Source organism: Pinus tabuliformis, chromosome 2_2, assembly GCF_031772625.1.
Source record: "Pinus tabuliformis cultivar Carrire ecotype Pingquan chromosome 2_2, CPIR1, whole genome shotgun sequence".
NCBI classification, from domain to species: Eukaryota; Viridiplantae; Streptophyta; class Pinopsida; order Pinales; family Pinaceae; genus Pinus; species Pinus tabuliformis.
Window position 1 is genome coordinate 1026618697 of NC_142300.1, and position 22911 is coordinate 1026641607.

Consider the following 22911-nt stretch of genomic DNA (forward strand, 5'->3'; position numbering starts at 1 on the left):
GCAACATGCCTGAAGTTGCCACCAGGATGATCAATGTGCTAAATAACAGAACAAGTACTCAGCTGGCAAACATGGGAATTCCCAATAGAACTGAGACCATTCAGTTGATCAAAAGGGTTCTCACATTGAGAATTTGGTGCAGACATTGGAGAGAAGAACCCAGGACATGCAGACCGAGGTGAAAAGGTTCATGGATAAATTCTTAGTGCTGCAAAACAGAGGACTCCCCAGCTTACTGAACAGCGCAGGGAGACTACTCATTCATGAGCAGTATGCCAAAAGAGTGAATGCATTTGCCACAAACGAAATCAATGAGAAGCCCAGCAACTCAGAAGAAACAGGGCCAGCTACAGGACAGACTATCTACAACAGGGTAGAAAGTCTATTTTTTATAATGAATGAGATCAAACACCTGTTTGAGGTGGCTCCCAATTTTTTCAAGTATACAGAGGCAGAGGAGACTATGGATGCAATTCTCAGGCATCAACTCCCTACACAAGATTGGTGGACAAATACAATACAGAAAATTTTATAGACAGTGAGTCATTCACCAAATTTTGTTTTTAAAATATGAATTGTTATGTAAAGCACAGTTCAACAAAATCAGCATGCATTAAAGGTTAGAGCTGAGCCAACTCAGCAAAGCTGTTCGGTCACCACAGCAGCAAGCACAGTCACAGGTGGCAGGACCGAGAAAATACAGCGCAACAAATATAAAGGCACATTTATCAGCATTAAAGCAAAGCGTTTCAACTGACTCAGTGACCTCCAAAGGTCAAAATATCCTCTGACAGACTTAAAGAGCAGTTATGTTGCATTCAAAGCTGTAATAACTTTTTTTCTACTTTCTGAACGAAGTAATGAAGATATTTTTCTCTCAGATGACTCAATGCCTGAGATATTTTGTATAAGCATTCTTATAAAGTCCCCTTCGCATGAGTTTTGCAAGGGTTGTTGTTGATTTCTCCTGAAGAAGTTCTTATGCTGTAATCCTTTCAGAAGTTTAATAAAGAAAGTGATGGAATTTCTCGGATTTCTGAAGTGTTGAATGCGTTCTGGTGTCTGTTGAAAACTGCTGGATTCCTGTGTATTACACAATGCAATAAGTCTCTGTAACTCTCTCTGTTATGTGTTTTTGATTTGTTAATATCCATATATGTTTCTAATGTTTGAATGTTTAGCAACAAGGAAAAAGAATAACTTTCAGGATTTATTCATGAGATACCCTGAGTTCAATCTGTGTTGTTAATGAATGTTTTCTTCAGCTGTAATCTTGATAAGTGTAATTCTTAATTGCTGCACTTTCAGAATACATCTTTCACAGTGGCCTTTGTCTCAGGAATTCAAGTTTGCTCCTGTGCAACGTGTTTCACTTTCACCTCACCAGCTTAATAGAGAATTCTTAATTGCTTTCTGTTGGCTGACATGCTTCACCATTCAAGTTAAATTTGTTTGTCTGAAATACACAATAGGCCCTGCAGTTGGAACACCACCAATCCTGCATTTCAAAGCATTTCACAACTCCAGACTCCATTGCCCAATGATATATTACTCTCTAAACACTACATCTTAGGCCCTGAAAGAAATCCTTCAACCAAAACATAAACCAAAACCTGAGCATAATACCTAGCCTAAAAACACCATCATAACAGAGACAAATCATAAAGAGAGAGCCCTCTCTGATTACAGTTTGGCTAGAAACTGTGATCCAAAGATTGGTTAGTGGTTACCCCGGCCGTATTCCCTTGGGAGTCATAGGGAACAGCCTGGGTGTTAACATAATTGGCGACTCCACTGGGGAAGTGCTTGAGATTTTTAATTACTATATATCTTCCTTAGCTACTATCAAGCCTGAAATCAGTCAAGAGGCCTTTAATCTATTTCTGTATCACATTAACAGTGTTAGGGAAGAGCTTTTTAGGGAATCTTCATCTTAGTTTTGAAATATATATAGCCATTCCAGAATCTTCATTCAGTCCTTACAGATATAAAAAACTTCCTATAAAAATCCTAAAAAACAGTTAGAAACTGGCTCCTAAGAAAAATCCACGGCACACTAGGGCAAATCCTGACCCTAATCCACCCATCATTGTTGATAATCCAAATACCATCCCTAGAAACATTAGGAGGCAGCAAAGGCAGGAGCAGCCTGCTGATTTGACTTCAGAGTCAGATCATCCCAGCCTCATCCCTACCCCATGCAAGGTCCTTTTCCGGTCTACCCCTAGTTCCCCTAGTTCACCTTCCACATCTCAAACTTCTCCTCTCACATCCTCATCCACTGCTCATATCCCTTTGACCAACACTCTAGGTTCACCCTTACTTGTCACCCCTGTGGTACCCACTGTTCCTATTATCCCAGCTGCCCCTGTAAATCCTCTAAATCCTGTAAATATGGCTAACAGGTATGCACCTCTGCAGATACCAGCTAATGCTGCAGCTTTACCCCAAGACTACCAAACCAAAATCTCATATTTTGACTCCAATGGCCCTCTGACAGTTGTCCAGCATGCTAAGAGAATGCAAGACCATTTTGAGACCTATGAAATAGATGATGACAGTGTCAGAATGAGGATGTTTGTTCAAAGCCTAACTGGGGATGTAAGAACTTGGTTTAGATCCCTGAATGCAAACTCCATTACAACTCCTGATGAACTGTATCAAGCCTTTACTAGTAGATGGGAAAAGAAGAAAGATCCTCTGCACATACTTGGGGAATATGACACTATCAAAAGAGTTCCCCAAGAGACTGTTTTCGAGTATTGTGCAAGATTTAACAATGTATATAATGCGATTCCACAAAATTTAAGACCTCCTCCTGATCTAGCTTTGTACAAATTCCCTGATGGTTTTGACCCTGACATGGCCTATCAGTTGAAAGAAAGAGATCCTCAATCCCTTGCAGAGGCCCAAAGGGTTGCAGTTACAGTAGAAGCCAACCTCATTGCCAAAAGAAACAGGGAAAGGTTGGAAAAGAGGACTGTTTTCAAAGAAGAACCCTCTGCCTTTGATCAAAAGCTAGATGCAATACTCAATGGAATGAAAAGATTGGGTGATAGAGTGGAATCGGTTGAGAGAAAATCATCATGGGAAGCACCACAAAACAACCCTCCTAGGAATCCAAATTTTAGAAGAACTCAAAACCCGAATGTTGGCAAGGCCAGTGCTGACCAAGAAATAAGACCCCCTTTTCAAGAAAATTATGCAGAAACTTCCACATCAACAGAACCCAATGAAGATCCTGAGATTAACTTGATGGGTCTAGATGGTGAAAGTCAAGTTTTCTTAACACAAGAAGATCATGAGGATGATGAAATTAAACTGTTCCAAACTAAATCAGGTGAATCCTTTGACTTTAAACAAGGCTATGACACTGCTGTTTATGAAGTCCATAAACAATACAAACTGAGGAGCAGAACTGTGAATGTTAACCAGCCTGAAAATAAAAAGGATAATCAGCAGCCTGAAAGAGTTATAGCCACAGAATCTAATGACAAAATAAATTCACATACAGAAGAAGTGATTGTTGAGGAGATCACTGGGCCACTGTCCTTAAAACAGCAGCCTATGGTCACTCCCCCTTCTCATCCTTATTCAACTATTTCTCCTCAAGAGATGAGTAAAAAGGATAAGTCCCAAAGTCAAGATAAAAATCAAGAAGAAGATTTAATGAACAAGGAAAGGATTGTTATCTATAATCCCAAAACCCAATCTGAAAAACCTTTTGACCTAGAGACTGAAATTGGTAAACTAAAGGTAGCTGTTCCTCTTTTAGAACTAGCCAAGCATGACATATATAAGCTACAGATCAAGAAGTCCCTTCAACTCACTAACAGCAAAGATGATGTCAATGTGTTAGATGACACTCCAGAATTATTGTTTGGCCCAGAAGTGGATGGAAAAACAATAGTCACAGGGGTACTACCTTTTTATGTCAGCTTACATATTCATGACAAAATACTACACAATGCAATGTTTGACTCAGGTGCTTCTCACAACCTCATGCCAAAAGCAGTCATGGAAAGATTGAATTTGGACATAACAAGACCATACAAAGACCTGTTTTCTTTTGACTCCAGCCAAGTCAAATGTTTAGGTCTCATAAAGGATTTATGTGTGTCCTTGGTTCAATACCCAAACAAAACAATCCTAATGGATGTGGTAGTTGCTGACATCCCACCTAAGTATGGGATGTTGTTATCAAGATCATGGGGAGCTAAACTCCAAGGTTCCCTGCAATTAGACATGTCATATGCCACCATCTCTGTTTTTGGGCAACCAAAAAGACTGTACAGAGAAACACTAATGAAATACATGGTCAGCAGTGAAGAAAAGCCTCAAAACTTTCCCATATATGCTATCCATTCAGACATAGACTCATACATTCTCTTCAATGACACCACTACTCCCTCAAGAAGTGAGGTTGAGACCAAGATATTCATACAAGAGGAAGACTCAAATGAAAGAACTACTACCCATGAAACAACAGTCAATCAAACACTAGATACTGCTGCTGTTCTAAATATCAAGCATACCCAATCAAATGATGAAACTGTCCTAGAACACAAGCTGGATGAAAAACCACAACTTCTACTCACATTGCTAGCCCATGAACAGATCATCAAGTCTCCTTCCCAACAGGACATTCTATGGTTCCTAGAATTCGATGGCTCAGTCAACAAGTTAGGGGCAGGAGCTGGAGTTTGGGTACACAATAAAGAAAACAGTCATGCAGAAGGCAGAGCCTATAGATTAAACTTCAGATGTACTAACAACATGGCAGAATACGAAGCTCTGTTACTAGGCCTCAAGTTAGTAAAGTTCTTACAAGCTGCCAGGGTTTCAATCATGGGTGATTCAGATTTAGTTATTCAACAAGTGAAGGGAAACTTTGTCACCAATGACAAAAGACTAAGGACTTATAGGTCTGCTGTTGCTGAGGTACTAAACTTTTTCTCTGAATTCCAAATCACTAAAATTCCTAGAACACACAATCTGCATGCTCATAGTTTAGCCACCTTTGCAAGTACCTGCAAGCTGCCTTTTGAGCCCCATCATTGTTTAACAGCTGACGTAAAGCACAGGCCCTCCATTCCAAACAATGTCAATGATTGGCAAGTATTTGAGGATGACAAGCAAATAAATCAGTTTTTAACTCTGCAACAAGAATTTGCAGGATTAAATATTGACATTGATACAGCAAGTCAATCACAAATACTTGAGACAGCAAGTCAATCACAAATACTTGATGGAGAAAGTCCATCACAAATACAGTTTCAAAAGATTACTCACCCAATATCACCCAGAACAGCAAAACAAATGCTAAATCCAACTATTTTCAACAAGGACAGCATTCAGAAAATTCAATCAATCAATTGTGAGGAAGTGGCCAATGCTGAAACTGAAATCATAGAGCTGAAAGACAATTTTCTACCAACAGGCCTAACTCCCCTAGAAGACATCTTTGACTCAAATGATATTCCCAGAAAACCAAAAATGCAGCCCTTAAACGCAACCATAGAAGAATGCAACATAGGTACAATTGACAAACCCAAAATAATCAAATTGTCTGCATCTTTACCTCCTGATCAAAAGCCAAAATACATTGACCTTTTTAAAGAGTTCCAGGATGTCTTTGCATGAAGTTATGAGGACCTAAAGTCCTATGACACCTCTGTTATCCAGCATACTATCCCTCTCAAGCCTGATCAAAAGCCCTTTAAACAAAAATTGAGGAGAATCAATCCTATGCTTCTCCCAGCAATGGAACAAGAAGTACAGAAAATGTTTAAGGCAGGCATCATAGCACCAATCATATTCTCTGAATGGATCTCCAACTTAGTCCCTACAAGGAAGAAGACTGGTGAAATTAGGCTGTGTGTGGACTTAAGGAATCTGAACCAAGTATCCCTCAAAGACAACTATCCCTTACCCAAAATGGATCATATTCTCCAAAGAGTGGTAGGGGCCTCAAGGATTTCATTACTGGATGGGTTCTCAGGTTTCAATCAAATCCTGGTACACCCTGATGACCAAGACAAAACTGCATTTACAACCCCATGGGGAACGTTCAAATATGTAAAGATGCCTTTTGGATTGAAAAATGCAGGGGAAACTTTTCAAAGAGCAATGGACATTGCTTTTTCCAAAGAGATTCATGACTTTTTAGTCATTTACCTAGATGACCTTACACCTTTCTCAAAATCAGACCAAGAACATATAAAACATTTGAGACAGATCTTCCTAAAATGCAGAAAATATGGAATTTCCTTGAATCCCAAAAAATCCCTGTTTGGTTTAGAGGAAGGTAAGCTATTGGGCCACATCATTTCTAAAGATGGCATTAGAATTGACCCAGATAGGATACAGGCTATCCTACAAATGCCCCACCCAAGGAATGTCAAAGAGTTACAAGGATTCTTAGGAAAAATCAATTTCTTGAGAAGGTTTATCCCAAACTTAGCAGAACTAATCAGATTATTAAATAACATGCTAAAGAAAGATTCAAAAGTCAAATGGACTGTTGAAGCCAATCAGGCCTTTGAAGGTATAAAACTGGCCCTTACCCAAACCCCAGTCCTGACCAATCCTCAATTTGACAGGGAATTTATCATTTTCTCTTTTGCCTCCCAGCATACTATTGCTGTTGTTTTACTGCAAAAGGATGACCAAGGAAATGAGAAGCCAATTGCTTTCTTTAGCAAAGCTCTCAGAGATGCACCTTTAAAGTATCAAATCATGGAAAAACAAGCTTACGCTTTGGTTAAAGCCATTAAAGACTTTAGGATTTACATCCTTTATTCCCATGTTACAGCATATGTGCCAAGTCCTATTGTCAAAGACATTCTCACCCAAGAAAATTTAGAGGGCAGAAGAGGCAAGTGGATTGCCAACATCTTGGAATTTGATATTGAAATAAAACCTACAAAACTGATAAAAGGGCAAGGTTTGGCCAAGTTAATGACAGAAGCAAACTTCCAAGCCCTAGACATCAATCAGCTGGACAGTTAACCGGAGCTGGCGACTCCAAAGATCAATGTAGCCTTTGAACAATCCCCCTGGTATTCTGATATCTGTTATGTGTTACAAAACCTGTGTGCTCCCCCAGGACTATCCAGAACTAAGTGTAGATTCTTAAAAATGAAAACCTCAAGATTTTGTGTGATGGATGGCAATCTGCTTTGGAAAAACCATGAAGGTATATTGCTGCACTGTTTAATTGAAAATGAAACTGACAATATCATAAAAGAATTTCATGCAGGTGACTGTGGTGGGCACTTGTACTGGAAGTCCACTGTGGACAAAATACTAAGGGCTGGATATTACTGGCCCACCATGTTCTCTGATGTCAAGAAATTCACCACCTCATGTCATAAATGTCAAGTGTTTGAGGGAAAGAGACAGTTGTTGCCACTTCCCTTGAGGCCTATTGCAACAGAGAGACCTTTTCAACAATGGGGCTTGGATTTCATTGGGGAAATTCATCCCTCATCTTCAGCCCAACATAGATGGATCTTAACAGCCACAGACTACTTCACCAAGTGGATTGAAGCTGTTCCATGCAAACAAGCAAATGATTCCACTATCATTCAGTTCTTGGAGAACAACATATTGGCTAGATTTGGCTGTCCTGACAAAATAATAACAGACAATGCTGCTGCTTTCAGATCCAAGAAAATGGTGAACTTCTGCCATAAATTTCACATCACCTTGGGCCATTCCACTGCATATTATCCCCAAGGAAATGGCCTTGCTGAGTCATCAAACAAAAGTCTGGTAAACATCATAAAGAAAGTGCTAGAAGAGAATAAAAAGAATTGGCATAAGAAGCTTGTGAATGCCCTATGGGCAGATAGACTAACAACCAAAAGATCAATTGGGACCAGCCCATATGAGTTGGTTTATGGACTAGAGGCCAAATTTCCTTCATCACTAGGAGTGCCTGTTATGAAACTTCTTCAAGAAAGCCAGGCTGAACCAAATGATATGCAAAGAAGAATCAATCAGATCATATGTTTACAACAAACTAGAGACCAAGTTTTCAGCAGAGTTCAAGTTCTACAAGAAAAATTGAAGAAGGCCTTTGATAGAAGAACTAAGGCAGAAGATTTCAGTGTGGGAGACAAAGTCCTCAAGTGGGATGCAAGAAGAGAAGACAAAGAAAAACATGGAAAATTTGATTCTTTATGGAGAGGACCATTTGCTGTCCAAGCAGTGCAAGGTAACAACACTTACTTTCTAAAAAGTCTTAATGAAACTGACTTGGATGAAGGTCCTGTCAATGGCAGGATGCTGAAGCACTATTTTGACTATTACCCATGAGTACAGCCTGAGGTTCCCTTGTATATATGCAGATGTATATATTATTTTCTGTTTAGATTGTAAAAATGCAGTTTTCCAAGTTTATTGACTGCCAGCAAAAGGTAAATAGAATCAGAGGTCTACCAAGAAGAGAAGCACACAATTTTGACATCTCAAAGCAGCAAACTTCAAGATTGGCAAGAGCAGTCAAGGAGCAAGGCAATCTGACCTGCTGTTCTTGGTCTTTCAAATGAAACACCATCCCCATGTGGAGCCACTGTTAGCTACCTATACCAATAGGTTTCATATTTCATGATTGGCTATAGAAGTTCCAAATATGCTCTGCTTTGATCATGCAAAGATCACATATTTCCAAAGGAGTACAAGGTGTGTAAATAGATTAATGCATCCCAATTTTGATGGATGGTCCAACAGTCTAATCTGGATCATGCCATGTTTTAAATTTTCAGTTGTAGATTAGAGAAAGAAGTCTGTCCAAACTGTTTAATCTTGGCAGACAAGTAATTCAGGTAGAGAAGAAAAGGCTCCCAACAGCTTAATCTGGGACCTTGGAAGAAATAAGGGTAGAAGTAGATAGAAAAACAAAAGAAAAGGCCAAAGAAAAGAAAAGGCAGGTAAGGGTCTGCAAGTCCAAGTGCACCCTCCAAGAAGAAATAAAAAATGCTAGGCAAGTAGCTGGGTAAGTAGTTGGGGTTGCAGAAAGGTTATCTTTACCATTGCAGGTGTGTTAACTTTGTTTACCAAAGCAGAGTCAATGAATTGAGAAGGGGTTCTTCTTCATCAAGTTGCAGCAAGCAAAGGAGCATGTCTAACCTCCCTTTTCCCCTTTTCATGTCATTTACTAACATTCCCTCATCAGTTGAGATTCATGGAAGAATTATGGTTTCATGGTGGTTCTTAATCTTTTTAGAAGCCACATTTCTTGTCTAAACTCTTTTCATTTTGATCTACTCCCTAAACTAAGTAAGTTTCAAATAAACTTAGTGATTTTCCCCCCTCATTCACATCTTCCCCCATATTAACTCTAACTTTACTATGTAAATCCCCTATATTACCTTTCCCCTACTAGTATTAACACCATGGTGTATAAACCCCAAATTTTGTATAAATATCCCTCCCCTTGGCATTATAGCCAATAAGTTCTCTATCAGGGATCAAATGACATCTGGTCACTTTGATGAACCTAAATTTAACTTCCTCCCCTCTTCTGAGTTCATTGGGCCCCTACAAAGCTTCATTTGCCTAAGAAAATCTCATAAATAACCTTGTTTTACCTATACCCACTTCATTTGCAAAATAACCCAAACACCCACTTTATTCGCTTATCCTAAGTATCGGGGCCGCATTATTGTGCATTGAAAAACCTTATAAAACCCCCCCCTCCTACCCATGAGCCCTTTCGAAATGGTGAAATAACCCAAAAATCCTCCTTTTGCCGCTTAAACCAAAGTTCCGCCCGTATTATACATTTTCGAAATACATTGAAAAAACATTTGGAAATACCCTATCCTAATGTTTTCCGCCTAGCACTGATCCCGAAAACAAATAATAAATTATACTCCGCCCGCGTCCGTATCCACCGATCACGTCGCCCTCCCGTCCACCGTTGGATCAGACCCGTGGGATCCGACGGCCCTCATTAATATCGGAGCGGCCCCCACGACGGACAATTAGCGCCCGAGAAAATGACGAAGGGATACGTCATGGCGCGGCCACGCGTCACCCTTTCAGGTCTCTCGGAGCGGCCTCTGACACAACCAGGGCCGTATCCTAACCGCCCCGAGAGACCGTAATGGCTAGTGTACTTACCGCCCAGTTGCGGGTTCCATGTCATGCCCACGTCATTACCGCCCGGCCGTCGCGTCAGCATCTTGTCCGCCCCTGTGCCAGCGTGTCTGCCACCGCATCATTCCTGTGGACCAATCCTAGCTCACCACGTCACCTGATGACGTCATGCTGACGTCACCCGGCCCTGACCCCACCTATGACGTCATGCTGACGTCACCAGAAAAACGCGCCAAAATGCCAAAAAGTCCATATTTAGGCTGATTTTTGCGTTTTTTTGTACTTTTGCTGCCAGAACTGTTGCTTTCTCTGCATGATTGTTACGTCCAAGTTACACCACCTTTGCTGAAGCCAACTTGGAGACGTCCAGCGCGCCATTTCCACAGTCATCCGTGACCATTGCTCGCTCTTTACCAGGTATTCTCCATTAAAATCCTTCATATACCTACTCTGTCTGTGATTTCCCTTGAAAGAGCTTAAGCGACATACAACTCTCAAAATTCACCGGTGAATCTTGATGCCTAGCCCCCATTTACCACTGTGAGCTCGAAAAACAATAGCCGAGCCTTGTTTACCCGTATTTTCACTGAAAACGGTACTCTGTTCACGCAAACGTGAAAGTACTCACTCAAACTGTATTCACCTGCTGAAAAAGGACAGATTTAGACCTCTCATTGGTCTCATTTACACTTCAAACAGCATTTCAATTGCTGTGTGCCCATTTCACCCTCTCGTCCCTGAAATTCACACTTTCACTACAAGTAATCACCTCTGTGTCGTTCTGCCTACTTCAATCAGTTCACCTACAAGTCAGAAGCTTAATAGACCATGGAGACTCCAATTGCACTGAACATCAAGCCTCTCAATGCCCCTCACAGGGAGTTAGAATGGAAAGCTCTGGGAGATATGGATTATCAAATGTTAGACTGGTTTCCATTAGGCTCCAAATACAATATTCAGATGCTAAATGAGTTGAAAGCCCAGCACCTTAGTGGAGCTGATATCCTAGGGATTTGGGACTCAAACTTGCCCATCTACAACCTCCCCTAGGTAAATCCTATGCCTGAATTGATCCACAGATGCCAGGAGTGCTATGATCCATGCCAAAGAGCTGTCCTCGGCCCTACAGGCTCAATTCTGTTCCATATCACCCCAGAGAGCATAAATGAGATGCTGCATTTCCACACTGCAAAACCATTGACCCCCCTCTACATGCAGAACTTGATAAAGAAGGGGAATAAGTTGTCAAATGACCAGATCATCAAAATCAACCAGCTGTTTGTACAATCAGGCTCTGAGACCATCAGAACTTCTCCTATTGGATATGCTTACTTAAATGAATTGGGCAGAATGCTAGTGGATTTGATCAGCTATGTCCTAGGGTTCAAGGGAATGGAGGATGTGGATGAAATCATAATGGCAATGCTGTCTATATTCTCTCCTGGAAAGCCTCCAGCTGTACATTATGACTATGCCACATATATTGCAGATAGGATCCATGACCAGCTGATGAATTTGCAAAGGGAAAGACTGTTCAGATATACTTCCTACATTTATCATCTATTCTTGTTTAATCAACCAGGCAGCTTCCTCATTCCCCTGAAACAAGTTAATGCCCAGGGGAATCCAAGGTCAGTTGTGTTTTGGACCTCTGTTTTTCATTGCACCTCTGTATCACCATACACATACTGTGAGTTCATAGACTTATTCATACATCCAGCTATGACATTATTGTATGGTGTTCCTCCTCCAAGGTTAACTGATGACATGAGGAGAATTCTCCATCTAAACAAAACCTACAACATTGGTAATTGGTACCTTTACCGAGACCACACAGTCATCAGAGTATATGGCTGTGAGTTGAAGCCTTTTAGGCTGCCAAGGTATGTCCCCATGAGGCTTTTTGCCCTTGAATACTTCAGGCAATTTCGGAATGCCGACTACCTCCACTTCCAAAGTAAGAACAAGAAGGCACAGTTGAAGGTAAGGAGCCAGCTGGGCCCTTTCCTATATAACAAAAAAGAGGAGGGATGGAAAGAGGCAAACAGTATCCTAGAGGCCCTCAAACTGCAAACTAGATTTGAGTGGATACCCTATGACCCCAATCATTTTGTTTCCATCAGGAGGATAAGATACAAATTGGGCACATATTCACATGTGAGGCAGCCTGAGATTGAGCAGTATGCCAATGCATTAAGCTGGGAAGAGGGCACCCTAGAAGAGGAAATCACTAGTGAAGAGCTGCTAGAAAAAGAGGCCAGAAATATTCAAAAGGATACTGACTTAGAAACTTGTGGACAGGTCCCCCTCTCATATAAAAGACAACTTGGAGTAGTTGCCTCATCCTCAACTACACATCAGCAAGCTGTCGTGAACACTCCACAGACAGCCAACAAAGGCAAAGAAAAGCAGGTGGAACAGCCACCTCCTATGACTGAAGAGCAAATGGAAACCCTAGTGCAGCAACAAGAAGAAATGGAGCAGCAGGGAGAAGGGCAGCAGCAAGAAGAACAGCAACAACAGGAATTGCATCAAGAAGAAGGGCCACATGAGAGACAGCAGCCCTTACAGCAAGAAAGAGTAGTTGATACTCCAACTTCCACTGAGCAACAGGCTCAAAACATAGTGCCTCCTAGGCCAGAAACTACCTTTGATGCCTCGGTCCTCCAAACTCCACAGAAGGAGGACATAAACAGAAAAAGGGATAGAGAAACTCCCCTGACATCATCTATAAACCAGGGAGAGAAAAGGCAAAGGTTGAATGACTTTTCTGAGGATGACATAGCAATAAGGCAAGCATTGGGCATGGGCCCACCCAGCAGAGAAGCTTCAGCCAGTTCCTTCCAGCAGGAACAGGACAGAACTATGGGAGGAGAGGTCAGCTCCTCCAGCCAGCAAAGAGAAGGAGAAAGGAGCATCAAGCAGCAATTTATAGACATCAAAAGGAGGAGTGACCCTATCAAGATACAGTTGTACAACCATTTATTGAAAATGGCTCCCACCAATCAACAAAGACTGATGTCTGCATTTGATGTACAGGAAGGCAAAATGATTATGAGCCATTTTATGCCAACAGCAGTGCAGCCCCAATCTTCCTCTGACTACTTGAGGACTAACCTGGAAGTCCTTGCCAAGGATATCCACCCAATGGATAAGATAGAACTGCATAAGCAAACGGGTGAGATGGTCTATGCTTCCTTGGCAGACCAAACATTGGATAACTACAGGCTACAAAATAGCCTTAACAATACAGCCTCTCAGCTAGAGTTGGAGAGAGCATCATCCCAGGCAAAGGACAACAGAATAAGGTCCTTGGAAGACATAATCATTGAGATTGGGCATGATCCCAAAGATATCAAAGGAATACAAGAGATATTGAAGTTGAGGGATGCTGACATGGCTGCCTTAAGGAAAAAGATCAAACTCCCAGCTACCATTCACCCTCAAACAGATGAAGTGGCTCAGCAGAGACATGACCAGGATGCGACAGCCTTGATGATTTCCCTTTATAAGCAGCTTATGCAAGCACAAGAAAAGTTGGGAGAATCAGAGGCCGCACAAGCAGCATTGCAAACAGCACTGAAACAAAGAGAAGAGGGTCAGACCTCTCAGCCTCCTCTGGTCATCAATCTTGAGGAAACTGCTCCTATCACTGCTCCTCCTCCTCAACAGACTGAACAGACAGCAACATCTACTTCAGCAGCACCAACAACCACAGAGCAGGCCCAAAGCCTGGATATGCAAAAGCTGAAGAATGAAATTCAAATCCTGGAAGCTCAAATGACCGAGTTAAATGAGACCAGGGAAAAATTAGCCAAAATCAATGACAGACATGATAAATCAAAGAGAGAAGTGGCAGAAAAGGGCAGGGAAATCAAAGCCCTTAAAGACAAGATCAAAGAGCTGGAAAATGAGCTCAAATTAGATAAAGTTATAGCTGGGCTCAAGGCAATGCTATGGGCCAACATTGGCCAGTCTATTACTGACCAATGGCAGTATATAGAGACAATCCATGAGCAGCTAGAGCTCATCCCAAAAGCACAAGCTGAAATTCACAAGTCAAGGGCTGCTCTAGGCAACATGCCTGAAGTTGCCACCAGGATGATCAATGTGCTAAATAACAGAACAAGTACTCAGCTGGCAAACATGGGAATTCCCAATAGAACTGAGACCATTCAGTTGATCAAAAGGGTTCTCACATTGAGAAATTTGGTGCAGACATTGGAGAGAAGAACCCAGGACATGCAGACCGAGGTGAAAAGGTTCATGGATAAATTCTTAGTGCTGCAAAACAGAGGACTCCCCAGCTTACTGAACAGCGCAGGGAGACTGCTCATTCATGAGCAGTATGCCAAAAGAGTGAATGCATTTGCCACAAACGAAATCAATGAGAAGCCCAGCAACTCAGAAGAAACAGGGCCAGCTACAGGACAGACTATCTACAACAGGGTAGAAAGTCTATTTTTTATAATGAATGAGATCAAACACCTGTTTGAGGTGGCTCCCAATTTTTTCAAGTATACAGAGGCAGAGGAGACTCTGGATGCAATTCTCAGGCATCAACTCCCTACACAAGACTGGTGGACAAATACAATACAGAAAATTTTATAGACAGTGATTCTTTCACCAAATTTTGTTTTTAAAATATGAATTGTTATGTAAAGCACAGTTCAACAAAATCAGCATGCATTAAAGGTTAGAGCTGAGCCAACTCAGCAAAGCTGTTCGGTCACCACAGCAGCAAGCACAGTCACAGGTGGCAGGGCCGAGAAAATACAGCGCAACAAATATAAAGGCACATTTATCAGCATTAAAGCAAAGCGTTTCAACCGACTCAGTGACCTCCAAAGGTCAAAATATCCTCTGACAGACTTAAAGAGCAGTTATGTTGCATTCAAAGCTGTAATAACTTTTTTTCTACTTTCTGAACGAAGTAATGAAGATATTTTTCTCTCAGATGACTCAATGCCTGAGATATTTTGTATAAGTATTCTTATAAAGTCCCCCTCGCATGAGTTTTGCAAGGGTTGTTGTTGATTTATCCTGAAGAAATTCTTATGCTGTAATCCTTTCAGAAGTTTAATAAAGAAAGTGATGGAATTTCTCGGATTTCTGAAGTGTTGAATGCGTTCTGGTGTCTGTTGAAAACTGCTGGATTCCTGTGTATTACACAATACAATAAGTCTCTGTAACTCTCTCTATTATGTGTTTTTGATTTGTTAATATCCATATATGTTTCTAATGTTTGAATGTTTAGCAACAAGGAAAAAGAATAACTTTCAGGATTTATTCATGAGATACCCTGAGTTCAATCTGTGTTGTTAATGAATGTTTTCTTCAGCTGTAATCTTGATAAGTGTAATTCTTAATTGCTGCACTTTCAGAATACATCTTTCACAGTGGCCTTTGTCTCAGGAATTCAAGTTTGCTCCTGTGCAACGTGTTTCACTTTCACCTCACCAGCTTAATAGAGAATTCTTAATTGCTTTCTGTTGGCTGACATGCTTCACCATTCAAGTTAAATTTGTTTGTCTGAAATACACAATAGGCCCTGCAGTTGGAACACCACCAATCCTGCATTTCAAAGCATTTCACAACTCCAGACTCCATTGCCCAATGATATATTACTCTCTAAACACTACATCTTAAGCCCTGAAAGAAATCCTTCAACCAAAACATAAACCAAAACCTGAGCATAATACCTAGCCTAAAAACACCATCATAACAGAGACAAATCATAAAGAGAGAGCCCTCTCTGATTACAGTTTGGCTAGAAACTGTGATCCAAAGATTGGTTAGTGGTTACCTCGGCCGTATTCCCTTGGGAGTCATAGGGAACAACCTGGGTGTTAACAGGTGAAAAATGTATTATGGAGGTTCAATGGCTAGAGGGTTTCATGCCAAGAGACGGTAACCAAGAGAATGTAACCTTAGAATTGGATCTTTGAAATAGGGTAACTCCCTTTTTCTTTTATTTAACTCCATGTGTAAGCTTCTATGTTTCCAATTAGGTAGTTATTTTTGAGACATCATTTTCAAGGCCGATTAATATCGTATTTCTGCTATACATATAATTGATTTGTGCTTCCAATTTCCCATAGATAGGATGAAATTCCCTTACAATGCCATCAATATGCTAAGAAATACAATTAAAAATAATGTTGTACCAATTTTATAACCATAAAAATTATCTAAATCAACCTCTCTTGTGCAGAAAACACTATATCTAGCAAGAAATTTAGTCTTTCCATATTCAAACCATTTAGTGAAGTCTCTAAGAGGAGGGAATCTTCCTTTAGTATAAAGCACATCCCCTTAAGGAGTAGGATGTTCATGGTGCTAATTTTTTGTAGGAATATTTTCTCCATAAACCATCATGACCACATGATTTATTAGTCTCCTAATAATAACTTTGCATTTATTGCACTTTGTGTTATCCTTTTCATGAATGCTTTATTCTTGTAGGTAGTTTTCCTTTATTCTAGCATGACTTCTAAATATTTTGGCTAACTTGCGCCCAATTATATTTTGAACTAGAGCATTAGTTGGGATTATAATTTTTATGTTGTAAGGATTAGGGTAGTATTCACTATCCATTTTCTTAGTACTTCTATCTCTTTCCATGAGATAGTAGATGCAATAATAGACTGATTATGAAAATCAATTTGCATGACAACATTTTCTCCTTTTATCCTAGCATGAATGGCTAGGTATTTCAATTATTGGTTACTCTAAATACTACCTTATATGGAAGGATAGATGCTCACATTTACGCTTCATGGAGAGGCCAAAGTTCTAGATATAGAGAGCTAATATGTTAATGATGTTGGGGTTAAATAAAGAAACAACAAAATTAGGATATATAGTCAAATACACAATTCCATCATGGAGCGAGGTTTGCATAGCTCCAATAAGGGCATATATCAATTTTATTTGGAATTCATTATACAAGCCAGAACAGAGCCATTAAAACCTCTTATAAATAAGGGATATATTCCTAGTTATACACATCCAAGATAGAGGAATTTATAACCAACATTCTTGTATTTTTCTAGTGTTTATTTCTTCAAAAATTGGAGAAAGTGATTATCTAAATGAATGTCTTCAATAGAATATTTTCAAAAATATCACGTTGAGTCATGGTGTTAAACGCAGAGCCTTCATAGGTATACAAGAACATACTACATCATGGACACCAATAATAAAACACACATTACACACTAGAAGGATTGGTAAGGAATTCCAACCATCTTTGCATTAAGTCTTTATGTGAATTTATACATTAGGTGAATGATTGTAGTGGTTGTACCTGCTCCAACTATTCCTTTGTTAAGTGGGTTTACCCTTCATTACATAGGTATACATGCATTTACTTAGTATTTACTATCTAATTTCATGATGACTATTACATAAGCCTAAGAGTCCCCTCAACACATGGTTTTGAGAATAAATGGCTTTAACTGGCATATAATAGAAGGTTTTAACCTAGGGAGATGTCAATACCTTCTTCACCAAGATTTCTGATAAATAATACCAATGGAATCAATGTCAAGGTGTGTGAAAGGAATTCCAACCATCTTTTCATTGATTCTTCATGTGAATTTATGCATTAGGTGAATTGTTGGAGCGATTATACCCGCTCCAACTAATCATTTGTTAAGTGTATTTACTGTTTTTTCTTTTTTTAGAGAAAAAAACCTCTAATTTTTATTAGAGTAAATAAAAAATACATTTTTTAGACACACAACATGTGTATGCAATCCTATTCACAAATATGTATGATACATAGTTCAAAATACAGGGCACACAGGCCCACTAAATAATGCCATGAATAGGTGCCACAAAAAATCCCAAAAATAAGCATCCATTACAATAAAAAAAACTAGGCCAACTAAACCCAACAAGAAATGAACCAAAAAAAGACCCAACAGAAACCCCATAAGGTGTAGAAGCAAGGTTCTGAAACAAGAAAAATAAGTGGTATCTCCCAAGAAAAGAATGGTGAACCCCATCGCCAAAGCCTAGGAGAAAATGCTAAAAATATATATATATATATATATAAAAGGCGGCAATTCCCATTAGGATACCATGACAACCAAAAAATAAACCTCTAGTTACAATGGAGAGACAGCGAGTAGAAGAAACCCCACCCAAGCCATGAAAAAGTAACCTAGGCAGCAGAAGAAAATAGGCCATAGGCTCAAAACATGAAGCCGACAAAAATCCATGAAAGATGAAAAATGGTTGCATAGGTCGAAGAAAGAAAAGAAAAGTGGATGGCGGTGAAGACCCCTTGTCAACTCATAAACTAGACCACACATAAAAGAAGACTTGCAACAAATATAGTCGCCCATTAGAGAAAGACGCAGCGCCAGCTGCATAAAAATATGTGAGGCATGGACTAGGGGGCGAAGGAAGCTAGAGCTCAAATCGCCTCGCCCCCCACTCCATGCCAAAAAAACCACCTGTAAAGAGGGAAAATGATAATAAATGAGTAAAATCAGTAGAAGGGAAAGGAAATCATGAAGAAAACCAACAAGGAAAGCCCTTTAGTTTGTGAAGTCGTCACTAGGGTTCATTGCTCCTACCACCTCTGATCTAGGTGGATATTAGTGGCCACCCACCTATTCTACTTGGACCCCCACCATCGTTTCTTTTAGTTTCATTAATTGTGGCATAATTTACAGTTTTTGGCAGTTTTTTGAGTCCTGAAATTTTGTTGCCGTTTTGAGGCCCTAAATGACGTTTTTTTGAAAAATGGGAAAACACATAATATACAATAGGGATTTGCAATTAAAAGTTATAGTCCTCAGATAGATATTTCTAGTGAAGTATAGTACATGTCAAACAAAGATCGTATGCCAAAGTTACAAGCCCGAGAAGTTGATGTACCAATTTACTCCAACGAGACCCACAAACTTTTGGCGCTTCATCTCCTAGGGTTAGGTTTTTGGATGTTTAGGGTTTCCCATTATTTCTCAATAATAAATAGGCCTTCGAGCCTCATTGTAACATAATTCAAAAGGCATGTAGCCGCAATATCTCTTCTTAGAGATAAGCTACCATCGCTTGAGCTAGTTTATTTCCATTCTGCATGTAAACAATTTTCAGTATTTTTTTATCAATGAATTGAAGTTTAGTTTTCGTTGTAGCTCTATGTTTCTATTTAAATTTGAATTTTGTTTCATTCTTGCATAAATATAGATCTGCGGTATTAGAGTGGTTTTATCTTTATTTATTTTTCTATGCATGTCCCCAACAAGGTCGGGGTATAAGGAGTTAGAGCTCGAACTGGTTGAACCTTTGCAAGGTTGGCCTCACCGACCCCGAAGACCTCCCATGGAAGAAGAAAAGAAAGACGAGGGAGCAGGAGATCCTTTCAAAATATTGCTCGAAGAATCCCTAGATCCTTTGGCAGATGTCCACAGGAAATTCATCTTCATCCAACAACCACTCTAGAGGCACCATTCCATTCAAGGTACAAGTCAAATTTGGCATTCCCATATTTGAAGGCCAGATAGATGCATATGTCATAGATAAATGGTTAAATATGTTGGAAGGATATTTTTCAGTTCATGATTTTTCCAATAGGGAAAATATTAATTTTTCACTCCTCAAAGTCGCCCCCCATGTCAAGGACTAGTGGGAAACTTAATGTGAGCATAAGGAGGAGAGGGAACCCTCACTGTTTTCAGTTTCACCCACTTGGAATTCTTTCTAATGTCTCATCAAAGAAAAATACTACCCTGTCGGGAGTTATGAAGATAAGTACATAAAGTGGACCACACTATGGCAAGGAAAGGACCAGGATGTGGTGGAGTTCACAAATATCTTTCATACCCTTGAAACAAAGTTGGGTATCAATGATTCTAAGCGGTATCTAGTACTCAAGTACCGTGACTATCTACACAAATACATATAGGATGAGATGGATTTCTTGGACATCTCCTTGCTTGGCGTCATCTATCGATATGCTCTCAATATTGAGAATAATTTTAAATAGAAGAAGAAAGACTTTGGATCTGTGAATCCGAAGCAAGGGAAAGGTGCCCCCAGACCACAGAAAAAGGACAAAGCCAAGGAGTGGTGACCTAGGACAACTCATCAAAGCTGCATGTGAATAATAACACCATGAAGACAAAGAAGAACACAGGAAAGTGGTGTGAGTTCTATAAGATCCCCACTCACAACACAAGTGAGTGTCAAGCCACACAATCACTAGTGGTCGAGTTGAAGGCTTCAGAGTCAAATACATGGTCCAACCCTGAGTTATAAACCAACAAGTTGAATGAAGAAGGGAAGAAAATTATTGATGTGGAGCCCAGGGCCACCACTGCCACCACAAAGGTCCAGAAGATTGAGCTTGAAGATTTAGAGGCGGGGGAGCGTCTCTTCCACTCACAGATTTGGATGAAGGGTTCTCCGTTGCAGTTCATTATCGACAGTGGGAGTTAAAAGAAACTCATTTTAGCAGAGGTCGTGAAGTGTTCTGGCCTACTGGCCACACCACACCCATAGTCGTACACCATCGAGTGGCTTCACCAAGGACGAGATCTTCATGTCAGCTAGTAGTGTTGCCTTCCCTACAACATCAACCCCTTCATGGATTAGGTACTATGTGATGTTACTCCTCCTGAAGTTTATGATGTATTATTAGGCCTACCATACTTGTGGAAGTGTCATGTTATGTATGAGTCTAGGCCTCACACTATTATTATTACTTTGAGAAATAAGTTATACAGGATACCAGAGGTAGCCTCACCTACCACCATCTCTTTGATCTTTGCTAAAAAATGTAGTAAGAGCATTTTCCAGACCGGGAAATTTTTTTTCTTTCTCATTTGATCTCAAGGTAAAGGGAAGATTGTGGCCACATCCATGGCCCCTAGGAATGGTTCCTCCACATAGCATAAGCAGGTGGAAAAGGTTGTGGAAGAATACAAAGACATCTTCTCGTCACCCAGAAGGGTACCCTTGCACTGTCAGGTCAAACATTCAATCAATCTGAATCCTAGAGTAGATTTTCCCAATGGGCTGCTATACCACCGCTCCATTCGAGAAAATGAAGGGATCAAGTGGAAAATCTAGGAATTGCTACAAAAAGAGAACATCTGAACAAATTCCTCACCATGTGGGAGCCTGATTGTACTTGTAAAGAAAAGTATGGGACCTTGAGGCTCTACATTGATTACCAGGCATTAAACAAAATCACTGTCAGGAATAGGGGGGCCAAGTATTTCAGGAAGATCGATCTAAAGTGTGGCTATCACCAGGTTCCAATAGAGCCCACAAATGTATAGAAGACCGCATTCAAATCTAAGGAAGGCTTTTTGAATGGATGGTCATGCCCTTTGGGTTGACAAATTCCCCTACTACTTTTATGAGGTTGATGGATGACATATTGTGTCCCTTCACCAACTCATTCATGGTTGTATATCTAGATGACATCCTCATCTTTAACAAGAGTTGAGTGGAGCACTTGCAACACATTCGACAGGTCCTTCAAACCATGTGGCAACACAAATTGTGTGCCAACTTCGAGAAATGCACCTTTGGCATGAACTAAGTATAGTATCTGGGTTACATCATAGATGAGAAAGGAATTCATGTGGATCTGGCTAAGATACAAGTCATTTTGGATTGGCCAACCCTAACCACTCTAATAGAGCTTCACATCTTTTTGGTCCTTGATATTTTTTATCAGGGGTTTTTGTTGGGATTCTCCCATATCACTTGACCTTTGAGTCAGATTACCAAGGGAAGAGAAAAATAAAATTTTCCATGGTCTAAGTCCCAACAAAATGAATTCATTGAACTAAGCATCTCCTCTACTACGCACCTGTACTCGCATTGTCAAACCTGTAGCAACCATTTGAATTTGAGACAGATGCCTCTGTCTATGTTATTTGTGCATTCCTCACCCAACACAGGCATCTAGTGGCCTATCATAGTCAGACGCTTTCTGATACAATTTGAAATTACCCCACCTATGATAAAGAGATGTATTATATCGTGTATGATTTCCGACAATGGAAACATTACATTCTGGGGAAGGAGATGGCCATCCACATTGATCATTTATCACTTTAGTTCTTACAGACACAAGGGAAGTTGCGGAACGATCACCATGAAAATTGGTCTACATATCTACAAAAATTCCACTTGAAAATTAAATACAAAAGGAAAGCACCAATCATATTGTAGATTTCCTCACCCAACCCCTAGTTGCAGCACTAAATATTGTTCTCAACTCTTACGGCCATGAGATCTCTGGATGGCCAAAATTGTATAAAAATGATCCAAAGTTTGCCACCACATACCAAATGTTAGTGGATGGCAAGCAAGTTTCTAATTTCCACCTACAGGATGCATTATTATGCTACATGGACCACCTTTTTGTTCCTTCAAGAAAGCGTGCCAAGCTAATTTGGGAGGTGCACTACAGTCGGGTTGCTAACACTTTGGTGTGAAGAAAATTGTGGTTGTACTCTAGAAGTACTTTTATTGGCCAAAACTATGACATGATGCTAGAAAATATATCAGATCATGCACTGCCTATGCCATCTCCAAGCCAACCATCAAGAAGAAAGACTTGTACACTACTCTGCCTACTCCCAGCCAACCCTGGTAATCCATCTCCATGGACTATCTGTCTGGCCTCCCTTCTACCAAGCATGGTAATGACTATGTATTTGTGGTCGTGGAAATTTTTTCTAAGATGCCTATATTGGCAGCATGCAAGAAGAATATCACAATAGAGGACACTACCAAACTCTTCTTTGAATGAGTGTGGGTACATTTTGG